General features: G+C 44.6%; 1 pseudogene across 1 annotated transcript; it reads right to left on the reverse strand.

Moving 5' to 3' along the window:
- Positions 1-9,500: 9,500 nt before the first annotated feature.
- On the reverse strand, positions 9,501-10,066 carry LOC308518546 (high mobility group protein B1-like; annotated as a pseudogene). Its single transcript has one exon. The product of its transcript is annotated as a high mobility group protein B1-like (transcript).
- Between the last annotated feature and the right edge of the window lie 220 nt (positions 10,067-10,286).

Raw genomic sequence — 10,286 nt, forward strand, 5'->3', positions numbered from 1 at the left:
CCCGCATAAACCCTGACCTAAGTATGTCCTGAACAGGGAATTGAAGCCGCAACCTTTTTGGTGTATAGGACGATATTCCAATCAACTGAGGCACCTGGCCAGGGCAGACAGGCCTAGTTCTAAATCCTGGCTCCATCACTTAATAATTTTGTTCCTTAGTTTGGGTTTCCCCAGAAACAGACCCTGAGACGAGAATCCAGTGCAAGTAATTTATTTGGGAGGTAAATGAGCTATGACAGAGGAAGTGAGCCAGGTGAGGAAGGCGGCCAATGGAGGGCAAATTACCAGGCAAGTTTCCACTTTGGACGACTGGAGCTTAGTCCTGCCGGGAACCCCTAGGAGACAGTATGGAACATATCCAGACGGGTGCTGGGGAATGTTTAATGACTGACTCTCCAGAAAAGAAATAAAAAGTCCTGCTTTGTCATTTCCCCCCATTTCCATGGTGTAAATACTCCCACTGTGGCTGATTTCAACCCACATGTTGTCACTGAGCAAGGAGTTATGCCATGCCATGAGCGTGCGTCATAGTTATCTCACCTGGGGTAGCCATCCCCCAACACCCATCAGTTCCTGATCAAGGGGCACACCCTGCAGGAGGTGTGAATTCCCCTAGCACCTCCATGCTGTCGTGCGGGTGGGCAAAGATGGCTTACAACCACAGGAAGTCCGCAGGTAGAGAAACACCAATGCATTTGTTTGGGCCAGTGGGCACTTGAGAGGGAAGGGTTAGGAGCTATGAGTGGAGCACTGAAAACATTTGCTACCTTGAGTAACTGTGACAGAACTATCTCACCTCCCTGTGCCTCAATACTTCATCTGTAAAATGAGGAATTCCTAAATCTTTCAACAAACTATGGAGATCACTGGGGATATGATAGGAACTTGAGGGACACCCACAAAGTCACTGTGATAAGGCTTATATTCCAGTGGGGACAACAACCTCTAACCATGAAGTAACAAAGACCATTTCGGCAATGCTAGAGAGAGTGATGTGACGGAGATTCACTTAGAGGAAGAAGGGATGTGAATGGAAAAACCTAAAAGGGTAACCTTAAGGGTGAGACCCACCAGATGAGAATGAGTGTGTCATCACCTGGGAAACAGCATCCCAGGCAGAGGGAACTGCAAAGGCAAGGCCTTGAGTGGGAAAGAGCGTGGTTTGTTCACAGAAGAGAAAGGATCCGAGTGAGTAAGTCAGGAGGTAATAGGGGACGAGAGCAGGGCTGGAGGAGGAACCGGTATCTGCAGCGCCTGGTCAGCCTTCATAAGGGCTTCGGATAATAACACAATCTTGAAGGTTTGTGATGAGGGTGAAAAGGGTTCCCATGTGTTTAACAGGCATGACGCATTTTATTAACCTAGGAAACAGTCACATCTCTTATTTTCCAATTAATTTCATGCCTTCCCATGATGCTGACAGGAGCAAGAGGTCTGATATCTCCCTCTAGATTTCCTTTTTCATGGTCTAAAAATCCTGAAGGTTTAATTAACCCAAAGGTCGCTTCCAAACTCCAGACAGAGAGAAACCTGAGAAGTTGACCCATTCACCGGCAGCCCCATACTCACCTCCCCTCATCCCCAAGGCTGCAACAGGGTGTTGCTGTTGAGAGCCGGTCCAGTACAGCTGGGGTGTCTACCTACTGCTGTGACGATGCCCACATGGCCCAGTCCCTGTATGGGACCCAGGGATCCTCCTCCACACTCCAGCTCCCAGGTTCCACCTCTTCGAACTTCTATGCAAACCCTCAAGCCTTGCAACATATGTTCCCCTCTGTTGCCATCAGGGTCCTACCCTGCAGACCCAAGTTGGGGCCATCCCAATCTATTCTTAGTCTAGGGTTAAGCTGGGTCAACAGCTGGGACAGCCCCACTCCTTTGGGGTAGTTTTATTTCCAGAGTTTTGCTTCCCTTCCTTGCCATTAGGCATTAGTTGGGAATATTCCCATCTATCCCAATAAATCTCCAAATCTCATAAAGAAGAGAGTGGGGGAGGGATGAGTAATGATTGATTTAAATGACTATATTTATTAACCCTTTGCAGTCCAATGTTATTTTTGGAATTCAAACAGTCTGGTCCAAATTAATTGACGGGATTGAATGTTGAACTTTTTAATGTTCTTATTGCTCAGCGTTGGAGCTGCTCCTAGCGCCTGGTCTGTCGAGTCAGCCTCGAGGTTGGACCGAAAAGGGTTAAGCTCTCACCCCAAGCTTGGCCCTATGCTGAGCAACATAAATACAAATTCTTTTAATCATTACCATGTCATCCCATTTTACAAATAAGAACACTGAGACACGGGGAGATTAAAACTATTGCCCAAGATCACATACAAATAAGTAACAGAAGCATGATTTGAACTAAGCGGTCCGAGAAGAGAGCCTAAGCTTGTGAGCACTATGATATACAGCCTCTCTGACCTGCTTCCTACCACAATAATAGCTGAGTTCCTTATGCACCTGGCATACCTTCTCTCCAGAAATACCTTTGGTCCCAGAAATGGCAGACTTGCTGGGGTCAGAAAAGCTTGTGCTGCACCCTACTCCCAGAACAACTTGTAAACAAAGAGGGTCTATGCCAGTGACCGCCCAAGAGGTAAAGGCAATCGCAGGCACGTTTTCACCACACCAATGAATGAAAACCAATTTCTTGCAGTTGTTTCTGTTTTGTAAAGCCTTGGCTGAGATGGTCTGTTATGATACTGAATCCTTGCACAATCCGGAGGAGATATGCAACAGTCATTTTTCTTGATGTCAGTAGGATGCTGTCACAAAGGGCTGGCCAATTTTATTAAATATAACTGGAAATTCCTGGCATTATCCTTGCGACTTGAACACTAGAAAGACTGGCTCAATGTGGGGCAAGAATGTCTCTGTAATTCCTCCCACTTTTTACTTTCTTCCTGATAATTCCCAGTTTGGGAGAATGTCTGAGAATATCTGCTCAGGGAAGTTCGATATTGGACCCCATCCCTCAAAGGCCAGCTGTGAAGCAGTGAAGCCTCTGGCATGAGGGAGCTGTGGATCAGCAATGCCAACGCCACAGGAAGGACAGACACACCAGATAACCAAGGCTGATTCCATCTGTGCAACTATTAATCATGTCTTTTATTTTCTATATTTTATGGTGATTTGACATCTTGGGGCCTTCTGGACCCAGGGGGGGACTGCCCCACCCAGGCTTAGCTAATTCCTAGAGATACCAAATAGCTTGCGTTCAGCATGCCTCTGATATGCAAACCAACCAATTCCCAGTCCACACCCCCCACCCCGTCCACCTCCTTTAGTCAGGCTCCCACAGTCTGGGACACTCACCCTCTGCCCTAAACCACACCGGAGCCAGGTACCAGACAGTGAGGGACCACTCCTATACCCCAGAGCTTTCCAGATCATTCAAACTATCTCATCCTATGCTTGCTCAGTGTACCTACCCTGCACCTCATCCATGAAAACCACAATAAATGCTCAGGTCATTCCAAGGAAGTAATATTTAAAGTCAGAGGCAAAGATTTAATAATAATAATTTTATTATTATGTTATCACAATTATGTTTCCTACAATCCCCATCATCTCATTCAGCACCTGGTACAACAATGTTAGCCACTCAACTATGTGAAGAGCAGAAAGACAAACTTTTCAGGCAGAGGGAATAGCATGTGCAAAGCAGCTGAACTTGTTTTCAGAGTAACCCTTGCATTATGGTTGGAAATAAATAAATAGCAATACAGTCGAAAATAACAAATGGTCATTGCTTCAGTAACTTGAGTAAGCACCACTGTGAGTAGGAGATTGTATCGGTCAGCTATGACCACAATAAGGCTGTAAAACAAACAACCACAAATTCTTAGCATTTATTTCTCATTCATGCTTTTGTGGGTTACAACTCTGCTGGGCTGCAGACCTGCTGCTATGCTGGGGTAGCTCTGCTCCATGTGTCTCTCACTCTTCTAAGGCCAGTGACTAAGGACTCTTGTTCTCATGGAGAAGGCAGAAGCACAAGGGGGCCAGCCCATCACACAAGCTTATTTCAGGCATCTGCTAGTTAGGTCCTCGCACATCCCATTGGCCAAAGAAAATCACATGGTCAACTAAGCAAAGTGTGGGGAAGTATACCCCCCATAAAGGCACATGACATGGCCTTGCTGAACATCAATGACGTAAATGGGGAGAGAATGAATATTTAACAAAAAACAATCTACCATAAAGCTAAAAAATTCACACACACACACACACACACACACACACACAAAACAAAACACAGCCACCATTAAAAATAGCTCCTATCTAAACTATTTTATAGGGGAGTGGGGAGGGAGGCTCAATGACAAGGCCTTTTGAAGAATTTTGTATACCCCAGACACTCTTTCGGAGGCCTCACCAGAGAGTATTTCAAATGTATTACATATTTGCCTACGTCCTACATTAAATAGATTGTTTGCTATCAAATATTTTTGAGGAAAACTTCTAAATTTTTCTTCTGAAATTATTCAATAATAAGTGGCATTTAAATTTTGATTGGATGTGATTTCTTGGCAATTTGCATACTCAGAAGCTCTTGAAAATGGGAAATTCTAATCCTAGAGCTTTTTCAGATGTAATAAAATCTCTAGGAACACTAAATTTAACAATTAGCAATATTGACAAAGTATCGCAACGTGTAGGAATTTTTTAAAATATTCATTAATTTCAACTTTGCTGTTTTCTTTTTGCATTTTAGAGCCAATAATTTTCCACCCAGGCCTTTTTGTAGACCTCTATGCCTAATGAATTATAAGACGTTTTGCCTGGAATCAAAGCTAACTGAGATTGGCCATGAAACGGGTACTTTCTAACTGCAACCTCCTTGCTGCAGAAAAATGACGGCAGCTAACTGCAACCGAACCCGGCCCACTGCAAAGGCTGTCTGTCTGTGCAGAGGGGTGGATGGCTTGTGCTCGCTGATCTGCAGAGCCCTTCATCTCATTCACAATGCCGCTCATGCTGTATCCACTCCATTTATAAGGCAAATAAAAATGTCCTCTTCCAATCTTGGCTCATTTCATCTTATATAAAAATGCCTTCCCAATGCCTTGCTATCATTTCCCTGTTGTGATTTAAAAAACAACAGGTAATAAAAGTTGGCCTACCAGCTGGTCCTCCAAGGACCAAGAAGTGATTGAAGGAGCAATAATGTACCCCAACGCCCCAGGAAAGTTTCCGAGATAATGTGACAGAGCCAGCGTTCATGGTGGCGAAGCTAGCTTCACTGATAAGTATCAGCATCACAGAGTGCTCATATTCAATTAGTTATATCATTTGTACGGACACAAGGTGATACAAAAATGTAGTTCCCCGCCCCTTCTAGTGATGTGGCAACATGGAGATAATCACCAACCATAGATGAGATTCTGGAAAAGTAGTAAGTGCTCATCTCTGTGGGTGCCCTGTACCAAGCTGCTGCTCCGTGCCAAGCACCTGGCACGTGTACATGGGATGGTGCAAGTTTCCAACGAGGTCACAATTATGTTTCCTACAATCCCCATTACCTCGTTCAGCACCTGGTACAGCAATGTTAGCCACTCAAGAAAAACTTGTTGGGTAAAATAAATGAGAGAGTCGATGGCTCCAAGAACCTCCTTTCCAGTTTATCAGCTCCATGACCCTGCTTTTGTGGTTTCCTACGTATGGCCCCCCCCTCAGCTCCCCAGAATCTATTGGTGAGTGGCTGAGGCATGTCTCACATCAACTGCCCCATCAGCCCATGTCTCTGTTGCACCACTGCCTGACTCATCTCCTCATAGTCACTCCTTCCGAAGGCCACGGTTCACCCCTCTATCAGACCCTCTGCAGTTCTGGTACCCCCAAGCTCTTGGCACAAGGCTAGTACTATCACACCAAGCCCACAGGAAGGACATAAATCCCTTCCCGGACACTTGGTATCCATGGTACATCTGCTAATTGGAAAAAATCAGGTTGTAATGCTATATAAATAAAACACGCACAGAAACACATTAAAAAAAAAAAAAGAATCAGAAGCATATGCACCAAAATGTTAATATGGTTATCTCTGGGTAGTAAAATGCTGATGGATTTTTATTTTCTTTTTCAATTATTTTATTTTTTGTGTTTTCCAAATCTGTGTATCAAGAACAAGTGTGCATTGTTTTAGAAATGTAAATGTTTGGCTTATTTAAGGAATGTTTTTGATAGCAGGTCAAGAACTTAGGAGGCCAGGACTATTCTCCCTAAACCCTACACAGCCTAAGGTGGGTCAGGCTACTCATTCAGCAGCACCCCATTTACAAAGGGTGAGCAAGAAAGAAATCACCTCACCACCAGCAGCCCTGCTCTCAAATAAAACTTTGTCCCTGAGTTCGAAGCCAGGTTAACCGGGATGAGAAGGAAGTCAACAGTTAACACTACACACACTCACGTTCTTCACAAACCCCCCTAACTGTCCATTTACCCGGTGCCAGGAGCAACCCAGCTCCATCGCACTATTTTCTGTCTTCCAGTGACTTGTCTCTTGGTCCTTCTTTCTTCAAGAGTAGTAGGACTTTGTAGTTTCAAGCAAACATCCTGACTGCACACATTCTTAAAACAGTAAGCCATGTATTTCACCTATGCAGTCAACAAATCACTTAATGAATGGCCATTACAGGCTGGTTACTGTGTTAGGCGCTGGCGATGCTATGGTGAGCAACCCACAACTGTGCTCCCTGCCCTCACGGAGTGCACGGTCCAGCGGAGGAAGTAGACATTAATCAAGTGAACACAGTAACATAGGATATATAATCAGAAATCAGAATAATTGGGCATTACGAAGGACATGCCTGTGCTCTGAAAAATGAATAGGAGTTAGTGGGTAGGTAACATGTATTCGGTATCTCTGCAAAAGGAGCAGCCTGTGCAAGGGTCCTGTGGCGCGGTGTCAAACCCAAGGAGCAAAAGGAATTGGAATATGAGTCTGGAGAGATGAGCAGGGTTCTGACCGTGTGGGGCTTTGCAAACCACGTTGAGAATTTTGGTCTTTATCCTAAAATCAACACAAAGCCATTGGAGGGTAGCAAGCCCTTGATTAACCAAAAACTTCAATGAGTTAGATCAGTCTCTGCACTTGCCTTTTAGCAAAAGGGAGCCTGGAAGTCAAAACGTGAGATGATGTGATTTCAGTTTAAAAGGTTCCAAGGTCTGCCTCAGGCCAGTCCATCTTTGGACCCATCCCAGACACTATATTAATTGTTCCTATTTATCATTCACTATGTGCCAGACACTGTGATGATATACCCTTTTAATACATTATCACACTTAATCCTCACAACAAGATTTAGGTCTTATCACGATCCCCTTTCTTCTGTTTTAAAATATATTTTTATTGATTTCAGAGAGGAAAGGAGAGGGGGAGAGAGGTAGAAACATCAATGATGAGAGAGAATCATTGACTGGCTGCCTTCTGCATGCCCCCTACAGGGGATCCAGCCCGCAACCCAGGCATGTGCCCTTGACCAGAATCGAACCCAGGACCCTTCAGTCCACAGGCTAATGCTCTATCCACTGAGCCACGATCCCCATTTTACAGATGAGGAAACTGAGGTTCAGAGAGGTGAAAAGTAACATGTCCCAAATGGCATAGCTAGTAAGTGGAGGAGCCAGGATTCAAACCCATGTGATTCTCTCTCCAAAGGCCATTCTCCCTCCCCTAAGTTATGCTGCTCCACTTGGGGTCCTGGGAACTAGAAGACAATTTTCGGAATTATAAGACTCAGGTCCCAAAAGCTCCTACATCTTCAAAGAAAGTCAGGGAAGAGGAGCAGACGTCTCAGGAAGTCGGAACAGGAAAAACATTTTAGAAAGGGGAACGGCATGGAGAACTGAACCCACGCGACACACCTCTAAGAATGGCAGAGAGGGCGCCACAGAGCAGGAGAAGAGGGTGGGCCAGGTCCCGGCGGGTCCCGGAGGGGCACTAAGTAAACCACAGCGTCATGCAGCCAGGGGCAGTGAGGCAGCCACAGCACACGATGACATAAAACCACCATGACTTCAAGGTGCAGCCCACGCACGGAGCGCAGCAAGATGCTTTATCAAACCTCTGCCTGCGCTCTGAGCTTCAAAATGGTGCGTTCTAGTCAATCAACTTCAATTCAGGGAAGCGACAGACACAAAGGGAGAGAAACGTCATCCTCCTTTTCACAAATGTGCCCAGGGAAAGGCGCTGGCCAGCAATGTGCAGTCTCCAAGGCCTAAGACTGCACGTCAGCAGTGGCAGGGGGACAATGGGACAAAGGAGGTATCGGCTGGAATAACAAGGTACGCCTTCCACAAGCCAGAGGACTCATTTCTTTCCTTCTTCGTTGACTCTGGGCCCTGGAGAAATGCCATCGCAATTTCTAGAAAGAATAGGTAAAGGTAGACAGTGCCTAGATATCATTTCTGTCAGTTCATTTTAATTCATTTGGCAAACATTTTGCATTTCCAAGTTGACACAGTTTAGCTTTAACCTGCTAAGGCCAGTGATAAATGCCACCGCGATGGTGCAAGTACCCTTCTGGGACTGGGGGTGGAGGGCTGTGCATTGGGGCCTAAGTTCCTTGTCCCCTGCCCTTCAGTTATTAATGATGATGATGATGATGATGATGATGACGTACATTTGTACATCTTTGGGATTTCAGAGGGCCTTAGGCTTCCCTAGAGTTCTCGCCTACTTTACTTGTTCCCTCTACAATGTACAGTATCTGTTCCTCTGGGAACCTGAAGTTGGAAAGAGCATACAATTCATGAATCTGTATAAAATAGGATCCACAAACCAAGATGCCTGCAGAGCACAGGCAGGTGCGTGAATGAAGAAAAAGGAAGAAATGAAAAGCAAAAGGGGATGGCGGGGTCGGTGGCAAACTGGAGTGCTTGGCCCACTGAAAGGTGGGCTGGCTGTTTCTTATTTTACATGCACCAACTATTTCCAAAAGGCCAGATGCTATGTAAATCCCCGATTATTAAATTATTACAACCGGATTTCTATAATTTAAAAAAAAAAGTGTATTTACTTAAAAGCATTCAGAGTGTCAGCAAAACAGCTATGGCTTTTTTTTAAATTAGAGAGTTGTATTCTATAATAACAAACAACGATTATTCCGTGTTAAGGTGGATCAGAGACAACTGAAAATGAGAAAATACTATCCCCATATATAACGAATTTGTGCTGGGCACCAGCAAGAACCGGCTTTAAATTTCCATGCCAATTTACAACCCCCAACCTGTACCAGGCAAGGGTAGCGGCTACTGAAAATACCACCAGGACAGGGCTATCCAAAGACACATTCAGTAGTGTGGTAACTATACAAAAAAAAAGACATGGTGCAATTTAAAAACAAATCTTACACAGCATTATAGTTCAATTTTTTTCTTTAAAAGGAATGAGTTGTATACAGTGGGATTAAATGCTTTATAGACAAGAAAAAAAAAACTGCACCAGAATCAACTTATACATCATCTTCTTCTTCATCTTCCTCCTCTTTCTTCTTTTTCTAGCCTTGTTTTTTATTTTTGTTTGTTTGTTTGTTTGTTTGTTTAGCCTTGACGACCCCCTTCTTTGCTGCCTCAGGCTTCCCTTTAGCTTAGTGTGCAGCAATCTCCTTTTCACATTCTCCTTCAGCTCAGCCATCTTCTCATCTGGCTGCTTGTCGTCGGCAGCAGTGACTCCACATCTCGCCCAGCTTCTTGGCAGCATCACCAATGGACCCACCAGGATGCTGTCCTTTGATTTTTGGACCATACTCAGAACAAAACAAGAAAAAGGCTGAAGGAAGCCTCTTTGGGACCCTTGAACTTCTTTTTTGCTCCCCTTTAGGTGGGATATAACTTTTCAATTCTCTTTCATAACGGGCCTTGTCTGCCTTTGCCACGTCTTCAAATTTTCCTCTCCTTAGCAGACACGGTCTTCCACCTCTCTGATCACTTGTTAGAAAACTCTGAGAAGTTGACAGAAGCATCTGGGTGCTTCTTCTTGGCCTCCTCCTGGCAAGTTTGCACACACAAAAAAAGCATAAGATGATATTTTGCCTCTCAGCTTCTTAGGATCGCCTTTGCCCATATTTAATTATCTTTCCTCAGTAGCCCAGTGCCCCTCCAGCTACAGTGCCCAGTATCGTCTTTATGGAGCTCAATGTATTACTGAAACTAGATTTTTTTTTAAACAACATACCAACCCAACAAAATATAGTTGAAGGCTGGACATAGCCCTTAGGCTCCCCAGCTGTGACCTCTAAAGCCGGCCTAGAGGGGTTTGTGAAGTTGGAAATTTATAAAATTGA

Source organism: Myotis nattereri (genome assembly GCF_964212035.1).
Source record: "Myotis nattereri genome assembly, chromosome: 4".
In the NCBI taxonomy this organism is placed as follows: Eukaryota; Metazoa; Chordata; class Mammalia; order Chiroptera; family Vespertilionidae; genus Myotis; species Myotis nattereri.